The following is a 23,357-nucleotide window of genomic DNA, read 5'->3' as shown; positions in this document are numbered from 1 at the left end:
GGGTTCCCTACTCTTCTATTTTATGGAGTACTTTGAGAAGTATTGGACTGACTTCTTCTTTAAAGGTTTTGTAGAACTTGACTGAGAACCCATCTGGTCCCGGAATTTTCTTTGTTGGTAGGCTTTTGATGACTTCTTCTATTTCACTACTTGAAATTGGTCTATTTAAATTGTGCATGTCCTCCTTGTTCAGTTTAGGCAATTCATATGTCTCTAGAAACCTGTTGATGTCTTCAAGGTTTTCTGTTTTTTTGGAGTATAGATTTTCAAAATAGCTTCTAATTATGTTTTGTATTTCAGTCGTGTCTGTTGTGATATTTCCTTGTTCATTCCGAATTTTAATGATTTGGGTTTTCTCTCGTCTTCTCTTTGTTAGGGTGGCTAAAGGTTTATCAATTTTGTTTATTTTTTCGAAGAACTAACTATTTATTTTGTCAATTTTTTGTATTGTTTCTTTTGTTTCAATTTCGTTGATTTCAGCTCTGAGTTTAACTATTTCCTGTCTTCTACTACTTTTGGTGTTGGTCTGTTCTTCTTTTTCTTTGAGCTGTAGTTTTAGGTCGTTTATTTGTTGAGTTTTACTTCTTTTATTGAATGTGCTCCATGAAATAAATTTTCCTCTAAGTACTGCTTTCACAGTGTCCCAGAGATTTTGATATGATGTTTCTTTGTTCTCGTTTACCTCTAAGAATTTTTAAATTTCCTTCCTGATATCTTCTGTTATCCATTCATCATATAATAGCATATTGTTTAATCTCCAGGTGTTGGAGTAGTTTCTGTTTTTTACTCTTTCATTTATTTCTAACTTCAATCCATTATGTTCTGATAGAATACAAGGTAATGTCTCTATCTTCTTGTATTTGCTAACATTAGCTTTGTGGCATAATATATGGTCTATTTTAGAGAAGGATCCATGTGCTGCTGAGAAGAAAGTGTATTCGCTCTTGGTTGGATGGTATATTGTATAAATGTTCTTTAAGTCTAAATTATTGATTGTGTTATTGAGATCTATGGTTTCTTTGTTCAATTTTTGTTTGGAAGATCTGTCCAGTGGTGAGAGAGGTGTGATAAAATCACCTAGTATTATTGTGTTATGGTCTATTTGTCTTCTGAAGTTGAGAAGGATTTGTTTGACGTACATGGACAAGCCACTGTTTGGGGCATAGATGTTTATGATTGTTATGTCTTGCTGATTTATGCTTCCCTTAAGCAGTATGAAATGTCCTTCTTTATCCCCTCTGACTTACTTTGGCTTGAAGTCCACATTATCTGAAATGAGGATGGATACCCCAGCTTTTTTACAGAGTCCATGTGCATGGTATGTTTTTCCCCATCCTTTCACCTTTAGTCTATGGGTATCTTTTTCTATGAGGTGAGTCTCTTGCAGGCAACATATTGTTGGATCTTTCTTTTTAATCCAATCTGTCAGTCTATATCTTTTGATTGATGAGTTCAGGCCATTAACATTCAGGGTTATTATTGAGATATGATTTGTATTCCTGGTCCTTTAGCTATTTTTTTAATTCATTTAATTTTTTTGACATGACTTGTTTCCTCCTTTATTTGACAATTCCTTTAGGATAATTCCTCCCTTTGCTGATTTCCTTCTTTTTTCATCTCTTCCTCATGGATATTTCGCTGAGAATGTTCTGTAATGCTGGACTTCTTTTTGTAAATTCTTTTAGCTTTTGTTATCATGGAAGGATTTTATTTCATCGTCAAATTTGAAGGTAAGTTTTGCTGGGTATAAGATTCTTGGTTGGCATCCATTTTCTTTCAGGGCTTGAAAAATGTTGTTCCAGGTCCTTCTAGCTTTTAGGGTCTGGATTGAAAAATCTGCTGATATCCATATTGGTCTCCCCCTGAATGTAATTTGGTTTTTTCTCTCACAGCCTTTAAAATTCTGTCTTTGTTTTGTATGTTAGGGATTTTCATTAAAATGTGCCTTGGTGTGGGTCTGCTGTAATTTTGTGTATTTGGAGTTCTTTAGCCTCTTGTACTTGATTTTCCATCTCATTCTTCAGATTTGGGAAATTTTCTGATATTATTTCATTGAGTAGATTGTTCATTCCTTTGGTTTGTTTCTCTGAGCTTTCCTCAATCCCAATAATTCTTAAATTTGGCCTTTTTGATACCCCCTAGTTCTTGGAGATTCTGTTCATGATTTCTTACCATCTTCTCTGTTTGGTCAACTTTGTTTTCAAGGTTAAATATTTTGTCTTCAATATCTGAGGTTCTGTATTCCAGGTGTTCTATTCTATTGGTTATGCTTTCTATGGAGTTCTTAATTTTATTTATTGTTTCCTTCATTTCAAGGATTTCTGTTTGGTTTTTTTTTTTCAATATCTCTAACTCTTTATTGAAATGATCTTTTGCTTCCTGTATTTGCTCTTTTAACTGTCGATTGGTGTGATCATTCAATGCCTGCATTTGCTCTTTCACCTCATCATTCAATGCCTGCATGTGCTCTTTCATCTCATCGTTTGCTTCCCTGATCATTTTAATTATGTACATTCTGAACTCCCTTTCTGTCATTTCTTCTGCCATGCTTCATTGGATTTTATTGATGTAACATCTAGATTTGTTTGGGGCATTTTCTTCCCTTTTTTTCTCATATTGTTAAGGTATCAGTGAACCGCTAAGATATTGCAGATTTCCTCTATTGACTTATAATGTCCCTGAAGATTTCTAGTATATCTCCTCTTAGCCTTCAGTAGCCTGAAGTCTTGGAGGAAGTTGATAATGCGGTGCTTCACAAGGAAGCTGCCACTCTAGGGGTGGTGGCCTTCAGGTGGGGTATATTCCCTGCTAGTGGGCAGAGGTGCCTCCACTTGTTGACCAATGGTCATCCAAAGGGGAACTAGGCTGCGGGCTGAGGCAATTCCTGTTTGTTCCTGTGTCTCTGGTTTTACCGTCCTTGTGGGAAAACCTCACCCGGCAGGGAAGACTCACCCATTGGGGATTTCCCCTCCTAGAGGTTCCCCTCAATCTACAACTACCGCCTGGGCTGGGCTGCTTTCCTTTGCAATATTCCCAGTGGCCCGAACTTACCTCCTGGGCCTGGGAGCCTCACCCTTCACAGACGAGTCTCCTTAGGCTGCCTCTCCTCAGAGAATCTGCCCTCAGTCCTGGAACATACGCTTCCCTCGTAAGCGTGTCTCTGTGGGGCTCTTCCACCAAGAAGCCTCCTAGGTCCTGGGACCCTGCTCTGCACCTAATCACCTGGCTATGCGGCCCCTCCTCTGAGCAGCCACCAGGGGCCCCGGACAGTCTCTCCGAGTCCCAGCAACCCGCCGCACGCCTCTTCCTCCGGATAGCTGCCCGGTGTTCCAGTGCGGTCACTAGGAGTCCAAGCAACTCACTGCATGCCTCCTCCTTCCGCCAACCACCTGTAGCCCTGGGCAGTCACTCCAAGTCCAAGTGACCTGCCCCGTTCCTCCTCCTTCTCCGGGCAGCCCCCTGGGTGTTCAGGAGCAGTCGCTGTGAGTCCAAGCGACCCACCGAACGCCTCCTCTGGGCAGCCGCCCGGAGCTCTGGTGCGGCTGCTCCGAGACCAAGTGACCCACCACGCTTCTCCTCCAGGCAGCCCCCCGATGTTCAGGAGCCGTCGCTTTGAGTCCAAACAACTCACCACTCACCTCCTCCTCTGGGCAGCCGCCCGGAGCTCTGGTGCAGTCACTCCGAGTCCAAGCGACCCACTGCGCTCCTCCTCCTTCTCCAGGCAGCCCCTCGGTGTTCAGGAGTGATTGTTCTGAGTCCAAATAGCTCATCGTGCAGCTCCTCCTCTGGGCAGCTGCCAAGAGCCCCAGTGGTTGCTCCGAGTCCAAGTGCTGTGCTGAGCGGCCTCCTCTACAATGCTCCCAGTTGTCCGAGTTCACTGCTCCAGCAGGGGGAGGGGTGTCTCGTTGGGCAACTCTACTTCACAAATTCCCTGCGTTCCGGGACTACCGCCCCATCCGGGACGCCTCCCCAACGGGAAAGACTCACCCGGCGGCTTTGAGTTGGTCCCAAGTCTCTCAAAATCTTCTCTTTTGAATCCTGAGTCCTGGAGCAACATGAAAAGCAGCCGCCCTCTAGTCCGCCATCTTGAAAAACCCCCCAGAAAAGTAGTTTAACAACAGAAAATTACTATATTTCCATTGAAAATTTTAGGTGGGTATTTGGACTTACAGCCTTTGAACCAAAGCAAACTCAGAAACACTAAAATGACAGTAACTTCTCAGGCAGTAAATTCTTCTGTGCCTCCTCCAATCACAGTGAATGCTGAAAATGAACAAACAGCTCCCCAGCACAATGATCATTTATGTACAAGTTCTACAAGGATATATCTCCATTATTGGAGCCAGCATGACTGTTTTCATAGACTCAAACAGTGGAAAAACAAGTTTTGGAACTTTTGGACAACAGTGTAGGTAACCACAGACTTTGATGAATAAGCCTATATTTTCATATGTTATGGGTGTCTGGTAGCATGGGTTAGAAAGACAGGAACCTAAAGAATGGAGGAATAGCAGGGTCCCAGGACCTAGGAAATTAAAGGGATATGAATACGAAAAGAAGAATTCAAACTATCCCTATTTGCTGATGACATGATTGTATATTTAGAGGAACCAGGAAATTCCACCAGAAAACTTTTAGAACTCATAAGTGAATTCACTAAAGTAGTAGGATATAAGATCAATGCACATAAATCTAATGCATTTTTAAACATAAGTGATGAATCTTTGGGAAAAAAATTAGGAAAACTACCCCATTCACAATAACATCAAAAAAATAAAATACTTGGGAATCAATCTCACAAAAGAGGTGAAAGACCTCTACAATGAGAACTACAGAACACTAAAGAAAGAAATTAAAGAAAAACGTAGAAGATGGAAAGATCTCCCATGTTCTTGGATAAGCAGAATTAATATTGTCAAAATGGCCATACTGCCAAAAGTGCTATACAGATTCAATGCAATTCCAATTAAAATCCCAATGACGTACCTTACAGAAATAGAGCAAGCAATTATGAAATTCATCTGGAAGAATAAGAAGCCCAGAATAGCTACAGCAATCCTTCACAGGAAAAAATGAAACTGGGGGTATCACAATATGAGAACTTCAACTCTACTACAAAGCAATAGTAACAAAAACGGCATGGTATTGGTACCAAAATAGACAGGTAGATCAATGGTACAAATAGAGGACACAGACACAAACCCAAATAAATATAATTTTCTCATCTAGACAAAGGTGCAAAAAATATGCAATGGAGAAAAGATAGCCTCTTCAACAAATGGTGTTGGGAAAATTGGAAATCCATATGCAACAGAATGAAACTAAACCTATATCTCTCACCATGCATGAAACTAAACTCAAAATGGATTAAGGACCTCAGAATCAGACCAGAGACTCTGCAGATTATAGAAGAAAAAGTATGTCCAGATCTTCAACGTGTCAACTTAGGACCAGACTTCCTCAACAGGACTCCCATAGCACAAGAAATAAAAGCAAGAATCAATAACTGGGATTGAATCAAACTAAAAAGCTTTCTCTCAGCAAAGGAAACTATCAGCAATGTGAAGAAAGAGCCTACAGAGTGGGAGAAAATCTTTGCCAATCATGCTTCAGACAGAGCACTAATCTCCAGAATCTATAAAGAACTCAAAAAACTCTACACCAAGAATAAAAATAACCCAATTGACAAATGGGCTAAGGAAATGAACAGACACTTCACAGAAGAAGACCTACAAGCAATCAACAAACATATAAAAAATGTTCAACATCTCTAGTAATAAGAGAAATGCAAATCAAAACTACCCTGAGATTCTATCTCACCCCAATTAGAATGGCGATTATCAAAAATACAAGAAACAACAGGTGTTGGTGAGGATGTGGGGAGAAAGGTACACTCATACATTGCTGGTGGGGCTGCAAATTAGTGCAGCCACTCTGGAAAGCAGTGTGGAGATTCCTTAGAAAACTTGGAATGGACCCAGCATTTTACCCAGCTATCCCATTCCTTGGCCTATACCCAAAGGACTTAAAATCAGCATACTACAGAGATACAGCCACATCAATGTTCATAGCTGCTCAATTCACAATAGCCAGATTGTGGAACCAACCTAGATGTCCTTCAATTGATGAATGGACAAAGAAACTGTGGTATATATATACAATGGAATATTACTCAGCCATGAAGAATGATAAAATTATGGTATTTGCAGGCAAATGGATGAAGTTGGAGAATATCATGCTAAGGGAGATAAGCTAATCTCAAAAAACCAAAGGACAAATGATCTTGCTGATAAGTGGATGATGACATATAATGGGAGGTGGGAGGGGTTAGTTTTAGGGTTAGAGTTAGGGTTAGGGAGGGGGGCAAGAATGGAGGAAGGAAGGACTGTATAGAGGGAAAAGAGGGGTGGGAGTGGTGGAGGGAAGGGAAAAAATAACAGAATGAATCAAACAACATTACCCTATGTAAATTTATGATTACACAAGTGGTATGCCTTGACTCCACCTACAAACAGAGAAACAACATGTATCCCATTTGTTTACAATTAAAAAAAAAAAGAATGGAGGAATAGCAAGACCAGCTGGAAATTCTATAAGATAAAACCTACAAAGTGGTTAGCAAGTGTAGACAGCCAATTGCCTGTCACCAGTTAAGAAGGTCTCTTTCAGGAGGGCAAAGATAGAATCAAAAATTCTTCACAGTTGCTTCTTGCAGTGGGGGGTTGTGGATCATCAAAAGAGTCTGGCCAGGGAGGGTGAAGCACAAGCAGTCAGATGGGATTAACCCAGGCCCTGGAAGGAAAAGGGGGAGAAGCAAGAGTAACTCCCATAGCTGGTATAAAGCACAGAGTCTTGAGAGCCATGGCCCAGGGTCAGCCAGAGCTACCACAAAAGAGAAGGGCTCATTACCAGACATCAGAGACCAGGTCTTACTGGTAGGAAATAAGGAACTGTGCTGGCCATTCTTTGTCCCTCAGGTCTGTATGGGTGTGTGGTGCTTAAAGACCTTTTTCCAGAGTGTAGATTATTCTTAAAACTGAACCTTTTGATAAGAGGTCAGTAAGCATGGAAAAGAGTAATTTGATACACATCTGAATTATAACAGATTTCTATTGGTACCTTTTGCAATGTAACTTATTCAGATCCTTCTATAATTCTGTCTTCAGCTAGAGTTGGCTCTTGGAAAACTGAGAAGGTAAACTTGGTTTTTGGTGTACTACAGTGCCTTCACTGGATATAATGGTGTTTTCCACAACTGTTCCCTGTTTCTTCTTCCCTTTTTCTCAATCCCTACAGTGCTACATTAAAATTTACCTGCATTTTGTTGTCATTTATCAAGGTTTTACCAGGTGATTACTTAGCTAATTTTGAATAGCTTTACCTTAAAAGGTATTTGTAGTTAACATATATTCTCGAACTTTAATGTGTATAGGAACATAGGAATCCCCAAGAAGGCTTTTAATAGCACAGATTGCTTAGGCCCCCTCCCTACTCCTAGTGTGGAATATAGAAACATGCATTTCTGAAAACAATCCAGAGAGAAGCAGATGATTGTGGTCTAAGGATCTCACTTTTAGGATCTCTGAGTTTGAATGTAAAACCCCCTGGGAAATGTATTTGGAATTTAACAAAGAACTCCAATGCTGGTAATAATCAAGAAAAATACTTATAATACAGTATTCTTGAGGTCCTCCAGATATTCTTTCTAAAAGTAATGGGATTTTCCCACTGACACACCAGAGAGCTAATGGATCAGGAAAGCAAGAGCTGGGGATTAAAAAAAAAAGTGGAGACTAAGTCTAAATATATACTTTGTAGTTGATGAAGATAAGAATTAAATTCTAAGCAAAGGCATATCTTTAGTAAGGCCTTTTGATTTGAACAGAGATGGCATAATTAATGTTTATATCAAGAAATATATAATGCATATATAATAATGTATATATAATTATATTAATGTATAATGTATATACAAAGTAATGACTGAAATTAGGCCATTTGGCTGGAAAACAGAGAAGGATAATATAAAAATCTCCATATAATGTGATAAGAGCCAAGAGCCAAAGGTATTTATTATATATAATACGCACACATATGTATGAGGTACCCATTATATATATATATGAGGTTTTATTATATATATATGAAATAACATGAATATATCATGATATAAGTAATATGAAATATATTCACAAATATATTTATATAATTCATAATTCTTCAAAGATATTAACACAAGATAGTATGCTCTGCCAAGGTATAATGGAAATATTCTCTATTTTTGAGATGGTAGCCCCATATGCTTGGCTTAGAAAATAACATAAATTTCTTTTTTTTTTTCAATAATAACTTTTTCCTTCTTTCTATAATAAGGTGCTGATTCTTACAAGGATGATGGAGTCTACTTCAGGTACTTTACGGCTTATGAAGAAAATGGAATATATAATTTAAAACCACAGACTTATAGAGCAAACAAATACTGCCATGAGAAGTTTAAAATGCCCATTGAATACAGCTGCACATATATCAGGCTGGGTAGTAGATGATGAGTAATTCATTACCTCAGAAATTCAGTGCTGGTTTGAATAATATTTATGGGATAATATGATTAAAGCTTCAAAGATTTTATAACTCAAAGTATAGTTATCCCTAAGTACTCATGGAGGATTTGTTCTATGACCCATCATGGATACCAAACTTCATAGATGTTCAGGTCTCTTGTTAAATGGTATAGTATTTGCATAACCCATACACATATTCCTGAACACTTTAAATCATCTCTATATTACTTATAAGACTTACTATCATTTAAATACTATGTAAATAGTTGATATTCTATATTATTTAGGGAATAATAAGAAAAAGTCTGTACATATTCAGGTCAAAATGAAGAATTCAGGCAATATTCCCAAACCAGTTGAAGAAATAAAAATCTGTGATAGAGGAAAATACATGAGAAATCATCAAAGCTATTTTTGTTGTATTTTTGGTTTCCATCACATTTTTAAATTTTCAACATGATTTAAGAGACTAATGAATAGAAACAATTATTTGTACATGTTTTTGGACACACAAGGCATAAAGATACAATTTGTAACACGAGTACTTAAGAGGGGATGTGTACAAGCTGTATAAAAGCAGGGGGTTTATATCTCTTTGCAGTTAAGTTGACATAAATTCAAATTACAATGTTATTAATTTAGATATTAAATGTAATCTATGTGACAACAAAAGGCTATAATATAAACATGAAAGAAAATAAGAAGGAAATAAAAATTTTAGTATGAAAAAATCAACTAAACACAAAAGAAGACAGTAATACAGGAAATGAAAGAACAAAAAAGTACAAGGTATATAGAACACAAATATATTTATAGCAAAATCAGGTCCTACTTATTAGTGATTACCTTAAATAGACTAAAGTCTGTCATCAAAAGACAGATAAGAACTGTGATGTAGCTCAGTTGTAGAGTGCTTGCCTAGCATATGCAAGATCTGGGTTTCAATCCTTAGCAACTCACACACACACACACACACACACACACACACACACACACAAGACAGATCATAGCAGAATGGATTTTTAAAATTCAACTATATAATGGCTATAAGAGATTTACTTTTGATTCCAAAGCTTGAAGGTGAAAAAGTATAAAAAGATTCTCCATGAAAATAATAATCAAAAGGGAACTAGATTGCTATATTAATATCAAACAAAATAGATTATTAAATTTAAAAAGCTTATGAGATAAAAAAAGACATTTTATACTAATAAAAGGTTCATTTAACACAGCAAATGATATAACCATTATACACATATATCCACCAAGTAATACACCTTCAAACTATGAATATAAACTTGATAGAATTTAACACAAAAATAGAAGGTTTCTTAATGATAGTTTGAGACTTTAATACCCTACTGTAAATATGAGAGAACAGGCAGAGAAAAGATAAATAAGGAAAAGAGGAATTTAACAACACAATAAATCAACTAAATCTGATATACTTATATAGAACAATCTACTGAACAAGAAAAAAACAATTCTTAAGTGCACATACATTCAGAACTAAGAGAGAAACTTACAGTTTTAAATGCTAACATTAAAAAAAAAAGAATAGAATAAATATCTCGAGTCAACAGCCTAACATTTCAGCTTCAGGAATTAGAAAAGGAAAAACAAATTTAACTCAAATCTGGCAAAGACATAAAATAATAAAGATCAGAGTAGACCAAAAAAAAAAATAGAAAAATAGAGAAAGCCAGTGAAACCAAAGTTGAGTTGTTTGAAAATATTAACAAATATGACAAAATTTTATCTTGATTAACTAAAAAAAGAGAGATAATTCAAATTGCTAAAATGAAATACTAGAAATGAAAGGGAGAATATCACTACTGATTCTAGAGGAACAAAAGAATTATTACCTCATGTACATATATGTCTGCATGACCAATGTGATCCTATAATATGTATAATCAGAAAAATGAGAGATGTATAAATGCATTGTCATGCACATGTTAGAACAAATTAAAAAATTAAAAATTAAAAAATTAAAAAGAATTATAAGAAAGTATCATGAAAAATAGTACATAATCACATTGAACAATTTAGATGAAATGGAAAAATTTTTAGAAACACAAAATCTACCAAGACAACAATAAAGAGAAATGCAAAATCAGAATAGACCTCTAACTAGTAAGAAGAATGAATCAGAATGAATCCCAACAAAGAAAAGCCCCGAACCTGACAGTTTCACAGGTTAATTCTACCAAACATTTAAAGAACTAACAATCTTCAGCATTTCCCCGAAAAAAATTTAAAAGGAAGGAATACTACTAAGTTCATCCTGTAAACAGGCACTGATACCAAAGCCAAAAAAACTACAAGAAAAACTTTGCATACCTTATCCCTGTCTTAGTCAATTTGAGCTGCTATAATAAAATAATCTAAACTGGGTGGTTATACAAAACAGAATTTTTTTCTCATAGTTATAAGTCTGGGAAGTCCAAGATTAAGTTACCAGCAATTCAAAGTCTGGTGAAGGCCCACTTCCTGGTTTATATCTGTCTTCTTGCTATAACCTCACAAGAAAGAAAGGGAAAGTGCTCTCTCAACCTCTTTTATAAGTGTGCTAATTCTATTTATGAAGACTCCAACCCCATTACCTAATCACTTGCCAAAGGCTCCACCTCCTAATACTACCACCAAAGGGACTAGGATGTCAACATATGAAATCTGGAGACGAACAATCATACATTGCAGCTCCTTATGAATACTAACAAAAAAGTCCCCAACTAAATACCAGAAAACAAAATTTAGTAATATATTTAAAATATTATATGCCATGACCATGTGGGATTTATTTTTTGAGGGCAAGGATAGTCCAATAAAAATCAAATAGTATACCACATTATCAGAATGAAAAAAAAATGATTTTCTCAATTGATGCAGAAAAAGCATTTAACAAAATTCAAGTCTTTCATGATAAAAATTCAACTAGAAAAAAAAATCTCGACATAAAAAGTCCATGTATGAAAAACCTACAATTAACATTATACACAATGTTAAAAGGCTGAAAGTTTTTCCCATAAGAGCAGAAAAAATTACAGGGATGCCCAATTGCTCTCACCAATTCTATTGAACAGTTCAAAGTCCTAAACAAAGCAATTAGGTAAGAAAAAGAAATTAATAGTGCTGAATGTTCTCACGCAATTATAAAAAATGATAAATCTTTAAGGTGATGGATATATAATTACTCTGACTCGACCATTACACAATGTATATATGTATTAAAACATCATATTATATTCAATAAATATGTACTATTATTATGTATCAATAAAAATATTATGTGTCAATAAAAAGGTAGTTATTGAATTATTTAACATTATTTCCATTCTGTGTACCCTTAATTTCAAAACAATTCATTATTTGATTGTATCCTGTAATATCCTGGTCAGGATGCTAAAGAAAGAATTCTCTTACCAAAGAGTATGAATGTACAAAAACAAAGTCAATGAATCTCAAAACTTTTGAAGAACCGTATCACCTATGCATAGGCAGCGTTTGAATTACCAACTTAGCTATATAATTTGTGTGACATAGAACGGTAAAGGAGTAATCTGTAGTACTCAACAAAGGAATAGCAAAGTTCTGGTCAATAAGATCTTATATAGTCAAAAGCATCAGGTGTTGGAATACTCTAGAAGTCATCAAAAACAGGACTGAGTAAATGATTTTTATAACCTTTATAATATATTTCTGGGTTACAGTTTCACCACGCATTTTTTCTTTCTTGAACTTTGACTTTGTCACCAAAATTAGTAAAATGTAGCGTGTATAAGAAGAAAAAAAAAGAGCAAATGACCAATGGAGAATTCCATTTTTGAGTTTTAAAAGTAATAGCACTGTACTGTTCATTAAAAACCAGGAAATTTTTAACACAGGGGAACTTGAAGAGACTCTACCAAGTCCTGAAAACAATAAGGATACTCAAACATTTTTGGAGTTTCAGCACAACAGCATCTGGAGTTGCATTTGTGGTATTCCAAGTTTCACATCTTCCCTTGCCTGACCAGTTCCTGCCAAGTCAAATTACAGATGTTGAGGCCACATCTGAGGGAAATCAGATCAATCTAACATGGACAGCACCAGGAGATGATTTTGATGTTGGAAAGGGTGAGGATGAGAGTTTTATGATTATAAGTGAAAGATGTTCATTGTAAAATTGAAGATATAAAGGCGGAGGAGGGGAAGTTTTTAAATGACAGCTTAACAAAGCATTAGTTTTATAATTTATTCTTTGAATTAATCAAATGACACATTAACCTGGTCCAAACTTTTCTTTACAAAAAAAGGGTAGCATTTGGCAAAATTGTAAAGGCAGGATTTAAGTTATCAAAAGGTAAATGATGATTTGGATATGAGTATCACTTTGCATGACTATTCACTTTTAGAAAAATAAAGTAAAAGGACTTTAAAATGGTATACTCTAGATCCTACAACATGATAACTTTTTTCTTAGTTCAACAGTATATCATAAGAATAAGTGGAAATATTGTTGATCTAAGAGACAATATTGATGATGTACTTCAAGTTAACACTACTGACCTGTTACCAAAAGAGGCCAACTCCAAGGAAACCTTTGCTTTTAACCAGGAAACATCTCAGAAGAAAACACAACCCACATATTCATTGCCATTCAAAGTGTAGACAAAATCAAGTTGATATCAAAAGTATCCAACACTGCACAAGTAGCTTTGTTTATCCCTCAAGCAGATTCTAGTCTTAATGAAAGCCAACAAAATCCTGGAGTTAACATTTCTATCTTGATGTTGTCAGTGGTTGGATCTGTGGTAGTTTTTAGTATTATTTTAAGTGCCACCATTTATATTTTAAAGAAAAAAAATGCAAGTAGACCAAGTACTTGGTTTATATGATCAACAAAATTGAAGGATACCAGTAAATTTTTAAATTCTATTTTGGGTAATTAACTCATAAAAATAATTTTAAGAGGTCTAGAAAAGATATTTTCATTAAATATAAATACCCAAAGACATTCAAAATACAGGCTAAATCAATATTAATAATTAATAATTATATTTACTCATTATTTTATCATATATAGTGATGAATAAAGAGCCTTTATTATTGCTGTCTAGTTGTGTTATTTTATACAAAAGTTTTCTGGGATTTATTTCAAATTTCATTGAAGCTAAAATTATCAAAACAAATAGAAAAAAAGAACAATATATTTGGGCAAAAAACAGATTTTGTCTCAGTTTATTAAGTATTATTAACATTATCACATCTAATATTATGCTATAATAATCAAGTTCATGTTTATTGTGGTTTATAGAAATTGAGAGTAAAAACACACAAATCACTCACCATCTGTGATGTCATGTTTTCCTTATTTCATCTGAATATAAACATATAATCTATGCCTTTTTTGTCATATATCCCTGGATACTTTTCCTTTCATAGTGGGAAGGAATTAGTGAAGTTACCTTATACTGCCCTTGTTTTCAGGTAAAAAAATGAAAAATACTTTTAAAACACAATATATCTTTTATCCTTTGAGTCAAAGACTAAAGAAAGAAAAAGAATTCAAAACACAACATCTTCTAAATTTTCAAAGAAAGTGCTCAAGGTAGTAGTCCTCGAGTCCTCAAGAGTCCAAGTTTCCTTCATTTCAAGGATAGACAAAGTTAATGACAAACTATACTATAAATTACATTTCAAAACAATGATTATGTTTGCTGTGTAGCAAAGGAAATCTGAAGACACATGAAGGGAAATACTATCCAGTGGTAAGACTATGGGAATAGTGTAGAGAAGGAAATTAATTTAGCTTAGAGGAGAATGACGAGGAAAACTGGACATGTTCACAATAAATTAAGTGGAATAGAGAAGATATGGTTCTGTATTTTATGGGAGAGATGAAGAAAAGTCAGTCAATGATGAATTACAAGTTTCTAACTGAAAATATAGAAGAATGGAAGTGTCATTTATTGAGAAGTGGAAAGACTCAGGGAAAAAATATTTATAAAGAAGAACAGACAGTTGAGTTTGGTGATAAGACATTTGAGGAACCTGTGAATAAACATCAATTAGTATTGTTACACTGACAATTGGATCCCAAGGCCTGGTGGTCAACATCAGTTACTAGGTGAAGATGCACATTTCACAGTTGTTAGTATGTAGATGGCATTAAACACTGTAATGAATGAGATCAATAAAAAGAGTATGGAAGTTGAGAAGACCAGAGCTATGGTCATGCATGCTGAGGCCCTAATAATGCAAACAAACTGGAACACAGATCATATAACTTTGGCCCATCTGGGTGCTGAAAGAATTTCCCTTTATGTGAGTAGGTAGACTTTAGTGTCTAAGTGTACAAGTATGTGGTTTCTTTGTTCTTTCAATTGGAGGTTTTCCCACTTTACACAGGGAATTTTACCACCAAAATTCAGCTCCCTGAGTAATGGAAGAACAGTATCCTCTCATTTATATCCTTATCTCAAGTAGACTTGGCAGGAGATATTTGCTGGTTTGGAAATAAACAAAATGGAAACTGTCAGTTGAGTCTAGTATCACCTCTAACAATGTTCAATCACACTTTTTAGCCTGGCATAATTAATTTATTATGAATTAATTTGCCTCCTTCTCTACTTCCCATTTAAATTGCAGACATGGCAAGATGAGTCCTACAATTTAAATGAGAAGAGAAAAAGAGCAAGAGAAAATGAAAGGGGGAAACCTTAGATTACAGGGATGCTCTGATTTACTCTCATGATTCAATGGAACATGAGGTCTGTATTTAGACATTTGGGAACTGGGTTATTCATACAGAAGGTCTATTGGCAATCTTAGTTCCATTAGTAGCTAGTACTAGATAGGTCAGTGTTAATGCCTACGTCTATAGAAGTGAACATGAAGGAAGTCTGGAAAATAAATAAGTATAAGACACCTGGCCTTTTGACCAGAAGATGAAGACCCAAAATTCTGTGTTGGCAACAGAAATACTACACAGCAGTCAGATCTTCCCTGTGTCCTTCTCACCTATCTTCCCTGTATCTCTGGAAGCAAAGACTACCAACCTGGTTATTTCCCTCCCAAATACTACAATAAAATAAGTAGGCTCCTCTAGATCCCAGTAGTTTGCTATCCCTTTCCAAGACAGACCCTGAGTTAGTAACATGTAACCCCATCTCTCAACTCATCAAGCCCATGGCAAAACTCCTGGCATTTTCATAATATGACCTTCCCTTCATTTTTGGATTGTCCAGGAGTCCACAGAGTTCCTCTAAAAACAAAACCTTTGCTATTGAAATGGAATAGAACTTAGTAGTCATCTGAATTTCATTTTGCCAAAATCAGTTATGATGGTTCAAATCCAAGAACATAAAGTATTATATATCCCAGATTTCAAACTTAGAAAATTTCCAACTGCAACTTCTTATGTTAAGAAATGCTGGATCAGTCAATACTGTAGTCCTACCCACCATTCTCACTGTTCTAAGAAACTCTCAATATATAAGAAAACCAGAAGACAGCAATTAGTTGGTATTGTAGAAAAGTGACTTGTTCTGTAAGTTCACTGCCAAGTACAGTATGATTCTTAGGAGACCATTAAAGTCAAGAGATGATAAACCTCTCAGCCTTGCTGGAGCACCAGATAGATGCATTTTATCTGAAATTAAATATCTGCTGAAATTAAAGAGATGGGTATGAAACAGAAGATGGGAAACACAGGTTTGCCTATGGAATCTCTTTCATGTATGTTTGGTACACCAAGGAGTGGAGAGTTTCTTTCTTACAGAGTGGACACTGTAGAAGGCAGCTGGGCTTAATCCACTTGAGATAAGACAGGGGAATTCAAGAGAACATAGGCAATTATAGCTACTAGAAAATACTGAGTTTTTTCATGCTTATTTTGCAGTGAGTTGAGATTTCTCAAGTAAACTGGTTTCATAGCAATCATTCAACAATATCACTGCTTAAGTTTATGGTGACAAACCTACTGACATACAGACCTACTTTCTGGACACCAAACTCTTACTTGTCTTTCTACTTCCTTCCAACCTACAGAGAACTCTTGTTATTCCTTTCATTACCCATTCTCTCTCTGTCAAGTATTCTCCATTCTCCCTTTTTCCAGTTATTTTACATAAAGACTTTTTGGCAAGTCCTTGTCTTCATCTCACACCCTATCCTCCTTAACATCATACTGTACTCTTCTGCTGCCCAGCATTACTTTTGTTTTATATTAACCTGATTTCCCTGTTTCTGTATTTTCCTCTCATGACCCTCACTCTCATCTAGGGCCACCTTATCACAGACCTCTAAAGGGATTGATTCAAATCACACTCTTTACAAATGACACAATGTCTACATCCTAGTGAGATAGTCTTACTCTAACATATGAGAAAATAAGGGTTCTTTATGGGTGAGTTTATATTTTCCCTTGTGATAGGAAGTTGTCTTAAAGTCTTAGAACCTGTGATATCATTTTAATAAATACACCTTTTCAGATTATATTAGTTGCAAATTAATTATTTGATTTATAATCCCAGTACCCTATTTTCTTTAATAATCTATGTGACAATCAGCACATTAGTTCCTGGTACATTTAACCCCACTGGGAACATAAGCAAAGTTCTACACACTGTATCCTGCTCTTTTGTTGTTGCCTGATCTTAGGAAATAAGGGAGTGCCTTTTACAAGAAGTTGTTTTAGAGACCTAAGAGAAATGGACAGTAGGCGTTTGGTAGCATAAAAACAGAGCCATCATTTACTTCAGAATTTGAAACTGTAGCTGTACTTGTAAGTAGCATCTATCAAAATGTTGTGATTTGCTCCAAACCTGCATTTACAGTTTTTCAAATGTGTTTCAATCATGCCTTCTTTATAGAGCAAATGAGAACTCTCCAAACTCCAGAGAGTCCAGTGTCAGATAACACTATCTAAAGGAAATAGGAAAGTCCACGATGACTGCCTATTGCACCTCTAATCTTCACTCCACCCTCAGGAACATTACATGCATGCAATTTGAGCCAACGAGTGCTTTCAAAACCTATTTAGATCTAGGTTTGTGAGTTTGGGTCAGTAAATAGTATAATTTTTATAAAACTAAGTTCATTCTCTTAACCTTTATCTGCGGAATTTCTATCTTGGTGAAAGAAAAGTATCTTGCCCCCTTGTCATTCATACTTAACAAAGGGAGGCCATCTCTTCAGCCTCCAATTTCTTTACCCCTTACATCAAATCTGTAAACAAGCCTGTCTGTGACATCCCCTTTACCCTGACATCTCCCAGCTTCCACTCCTGCCAGTTCAATAATGTTCCCTCAATTAAGCCTTCATTGTCTTCTGGAAAATACTTTCAGACTTTCCCCAACCCACAATTACCCCAAATTAATCTGAGCAAAACCAAAATAGCTCCCACACTGCTTTCAAGACAAAGTCCTACATCTCCAAGGGCTTTTCAACTCTGGGCCACATGACCTCCCAATCAGGGGGATCAATGGGACTCTAGAGAAAGGAAGCTAACCAGTGCACATTCTGCAAAAAGGAGGGTTATTGGAGAGGAAAATGTCCCTGATGTTTTCAAGAGAAGCCACATTGTGGTTAATACCTGGCAGATGGCACTAGAGAAGCTAAGGGGCTTCTCACGAGTTCCCAAGAGTGACCCACTGATGAAACTCAACTGACTCTTAACAATAGATAAGAATGAGGTCAATTTGATCAGCTTGGTCTTAAACACCTGGTAAAAGAGTTATGGCCAAAGCACCAACATATATGAGCATTTAAATGGAAAGACAATAGTTCTTTTAATGTAATTTAAGATGTACACATGTGTCAGCCCCACCAAAAGTAAGTAAAGCTGGAGGCTATAAAGGAAAGTTTCTTAGCAGTGCCTGATAACTATCAAAAGAGACTAACAGGCCACTGCACCACCCAACAACACCACACCACCCAAAGCTGCTGTCCCATTTTGGAACGTGACCATCTCCATCTTGGGACACCACCATCATCATTGCCATTGCCATCTCGAGACATGGCAGCCTCCATCTTGGGACACCAACCAGGGTCTGGAAGACCATTATCAAGATGCCTGCAAGTTTGGTTACACCTGAGGTCTTCCTGCTAGGGGTGCTAATAGCCACCATCTTGCTGCTTCTTCACATGGTTACTCCTTTATGTGAGCATATCCCTGGTAGTCTCTCTAACTGCAAATTAAAACAACATTGAGGTCTGGAGCCTGCAGCATGGCAGAGTCTACAAAAACTAAAACCCAGATCTGTGAGATTGCAAGTAGGTCTACATGTCCTGTCCAAAGTTTGTAATCCTATGCAAGACTGGGCTCTCCCCAGCTCTGTGAGTCCTGAAGTGCATGGGGACAGATAGGGCTGATTACAGTGTGTCAGAAATTTAGAAGAGGGTGTGAGGGAATCTTGCTCTCAGCTTACCCAGCAAGCCAGTCTGGCATCCACTGGGTTCCCAGGGCACACTCAGGCCATCACTCACTGGAGCCCCTCCCACGTCTAGCATCCATGAATCCCCTGGTCCCACCAGGTCCAGCACTGAACAGGGCCCTCAGGCTCCCCAATTCCCAGTTTCCTGACCCCTCCCTAGCCACCAACACAGCCCAGCACTCACAGCTACATGGCCAATCCACAGCTCTCAGTGCCTAGTCTTAATCCACTGAATATATAACAGCTCTCCATAACAGGTGACCAGGTCCCAGCACTCAGATCCCAGGACCACCTTGGAGAGAAGTGCCTGATTGGGAATTTGAAAGGGCAGGGGCAGGAGAAATTGAGTTTGTAGTCTAAATAAGAAACCAATAATTGTGGGGTACACAGGCAATGTAGGAGCTAACATCAGGCTCCTGTATCACATGAGTGGAATCCAAAGGAGATCCCCAGGATGCAGCCCTCCAATGTGGACTGGCAACTGCTATATCCTACTCCAGGAGTTCTGCCTCTGGGACTAACCCTCCCTTCCTAGCAACCTCACCATCCAGAGGGTGGAGCTACCACCAAACACCAGACAACACCACCTACTGGCTGAGAAGGGAAGCTAAGAAACTCTTGAACTCCAATGGAAACAATTGTTCAACTTTCCATCAAGATTTTTTTTCTTTTTTTCTCTTCTTCTCTTACATTTCTACCATTTTTAAAACCAATAGTTTTCAGCATCAGTTTATTGAGGCCTGGGATGTCTGAATAGTATACTACAGTTTTGTTGTGTATTCTCTTATTTTTACCTTTTTTTCTTTCCTTTTTAATTTTTGTCTTTTCTTACTTTATATATATATATATTTTTTTTTTTTCCCCTCACTTGTCTATTTCCCTGGATTCTCTTTCTCTCTTTTCTCCTGCTAACAGAATACCTCTATTGATTCCTCTTTCGCTCTTCCTATAATCCTTTACTTCTATCTTCTCTCCTCCTTCTTCATAAACATCACATCCTATACCAATTCTGTTCTCTCTTTGTTCACCATTAGATATTGTAAACTCTTTTCAAACTTACTGTTGATATTGTAGACAATAAGTGAACACAAAATTTCCCTTTATTGTGACAAAACTATAGACATCCTAATAAGAGACACTGGTTTAAGGCTATATATTGTTTGCATTGGGTGCTATTAATATTGGTCTACCCCTTAGAGGCAAGGTACTGGAAGCCTTCAGGTACACTATCGGTCTACAGGGTAGAAACTGTAGTGTCTCAGATCCACACTGATAGAAGGGAAGACACACAAAAACATGAAAAGACAAGGAAACAAAGTGCCTGAAACAAACCAAGATGCTCCAATAATAGAATCCATTGACAACACAGTAGAAGAAATATCAGAGGAGTTAAAAATGTACATTGTTAAACCGATCTACAATATCAAGGACAATGTAAGGAGTGAAATCAGAGACAAGTTTTAGGAGGTGAAAGATCACTTCAATAAAGAGATAAAGATTCTGAAAAGAAATCAAGCAGAAATCCATGAAATGAAGGAATAAATGTTTTAGTCAACTTTTTCAAAGCTGTGACTAAATGACCCAACCAGAATAACAGTAGAGGAGAAAGAGTTTATTTGAGGGCTCACAGTTTCATTCCTCAGGGCTCCAGGTGAGATAAGAACAACATGGTGGGAGATAATGGCAGAGGGAGAGGCTTACATAATGATCAGAAAGCAGTGAGAGAGTCCACTTGCCAGATACAAATATATACCCAAAGCCATGACCCAATGCCCAGCTCCTCCAGTCACATCCTACCACTTCAGTTACCACTCAGTTAATCCCTATCAGGGGATTAAATCACTGATTGGGTTAAAACTCTCACAACCTAATCATTTATCCTCTGAACCTTCTTGTACTGACTCACATGTGAGCTTTTGTGGGACACTTCTCATCCAAACCATAACAATCAATAGAACAAATTATAAATTCAGTGGAAAGTATCACTAAAAGGCTAGACCATTTGGAAGGCAGAATGTCAGGCAATTAAGACAAAATATAAAATTTTGAGAATAAAATTGACCACTCAGAGAAGATGGTAAAAAACCATGAAAAGAATTTCCAAGAATTATGGGATAACACCAAAAAGACCAAATTTAAGATTTATTATGATAGATGAAGGCACAGAGATATAAACCAAAGGAATTAACAATATTTTTAATAAAAAAAATCTGAAAATTTCTCAAACCTAAAGAATGAAATGGAAAATCAGATACAAGAGGCTTACAGGACCTCAAATGTACAAAATTACAACAGATCCACCCATTATAATGAGAACAATTAGCATACAGAATAAGGATAGAATTTTAAAGACCATGAGAGAAAAAAATCAAATTACATAAACAAATTTGGATCTCAGCTGATTTCTCAACCCAGACCCTCAATGCTAGGTGGTCCTGGAATAATATATATAAAGCTCTGAAAGAAAATGGATGCCAACCAAGAATTTTATATCCAGCAAAATTAAACTTCAGATTTGAAGATGAAAAAAACTTCCAAGATAAACAAAAGTTAGAAGAATTCACAACTAGAAATCCTGCACTACAGAACATACTCAACAAAATATTCCATGAGGATAAAATGAAAAAAAATGAAAACCAGCAAAGAGAAGAACTACACTAAAGGAATAGTCAATCAAAGGAGAAACTAAGTCAAGTTAAAAACCAGATATAAACCAAAATGACAGGGAATACAAATCACATCTCACTAATAACCTTGAATGTGAATGGCCTAAACTCATCAATCAAAAGACAGAGACTGGCAGATTGAATTAAAAAACAAGACTCAATAATATGCTGTCTCCAAGAGTCTTACCTCATAAGCAAAAACATCCACAAATGAAGGTGAAAGGGGGGGGGGAATTTATCACTCATATGGACTGTGTAAATAAGCGGAAGTTTCTATCCTCACATCAGATAAAGTGGACTTCAAGCCAAAGCTAATCAGAAGGGACAAAGAAGGACATTCCATACTGCTTACGGGAATTATACATTAACAAGACATAACAATCATAAATATTTATGCCCCAAACAATGGAGTATCTATGTACATCAAACAAACCCTCCTCAACTTCAAGAATCAAAGAGACCACAACACAATAATTTTGGTAACCTTAATACACCTCTTTCACCACTGCATAGACCTTCCAAACAAAAACTAAACAAAAACCTATAGAACTAAACAATAAAATCAATGATTTAGAATTAGCAGACCTATATAGAATATTTCATCCATCAAAAGCAAATACACTTTCTTCTCAGCAGCACATGGATCCTTCTCTAAAATAGACCATATCTTATGCCACAAAACAACTCTAAGCAATACAAAAAAATAGAAATAATACCCTGCATTCTATCAGATCATACTGGAATAAAATTAGAAATGAACAATAAAACAAAAAGTAGAAGCTAATCTAACACCTGGAGACTAAATAATACTTTATTGAATAATGAATGCATAGCACAAGAAATCAGGGATGAAATTTAAAAATTCTTAGAGGTAAATGAGAATACTGATAAAATATATCAAAATGTCTGGGATACCATGAAGGCAGTGCTATGAGACAAATTCATTGCATTGAGCTCATTTATTAAAAGAATAGGAAGTCAACAAATAAATGACCTAATATTACATCTCAAAGCCCTAGAAAAACAAGAACAAATCAACACCAATAGCAGTACAAGACAGGAAATAATTAAAGTCAGAGCTATAGTCAATGAAATTGAAACAAAAGAAGCAATACAAAAAATTGACAAAACAGAAAGTTGGCTCCTTGAAAAAATAAATAAAATTGATAAACTCTTATCTACACTAACAGAGAGAGAGAACTCAAATTACTAAAATCCATGATGAAAAAAGAACTATCATAATGGACACCACTGAAATACGTAAGATAATTAGAAATTATTTTGAAAATTTACACTCCAATAAAATAGAAAATCTTGAAGACATTGACAAATTTCTAGAGATATATGACCTACCCAAACTGAATCAGGAGGACATACACAATTTCAACAGATAATTTCAAGCAATGAAAAGCCTTCCAATCAAGAAAAGCCCAGGACCAGACAAATTCTCATCTGAGTTCTACAAAACCTTCAAAGAAGAATTAATACCAATACTCCTCAAAGTATTCTATGAAATAGAAAAGGAGGGAACCCTTCCAAACCCATTCTACGAGGCTAGTATCACTCTGATACCAAAACCAGACAAAGACACATCAAGGAAAGAAAGTCTCAGATCAATACTTTCCCTGATGAACATAGATGCAAAAATTCTCCATAAAATTCTGGAAAACTGCATACAAAAACATATTAAAAAGATAATGAACCATGAT

At 36.3% G+C, this 23,357-nt stretch overlaps 1 pseudogene; it reads left to right on the top strand.

The window, feature by feature from the left end:
• The window catches only part of LOC124959865 (calcium-activated chloride channel regulator 4-like), a 54,409-nt pseudogene extending 40,968 nt beyond the window's left edge, over positions 1 to 13,441 (top strand).
• Positions 13,442 to 23,357: the final 9,916 nt, after the last annotated feature.

The sequence above is a fragment of the Sciurus carolinensis genome, chromosome 1 (genome assembly GCF_902686445.1).
Source record: "Sciurus carolinensis chromosome 1, mSciCar1.2, whole genome shotgun sequence".
NCBI lineage: Eukaryota > Metazoa > Chordata > Mammalia > Rodentia > Sciuridae > Sciurus > Sciurus carolinensis.
Note: the sequence above shows the minus strand (reverse complement) of the source record. Positions and strands in the feature narration are given on the sequence as shown.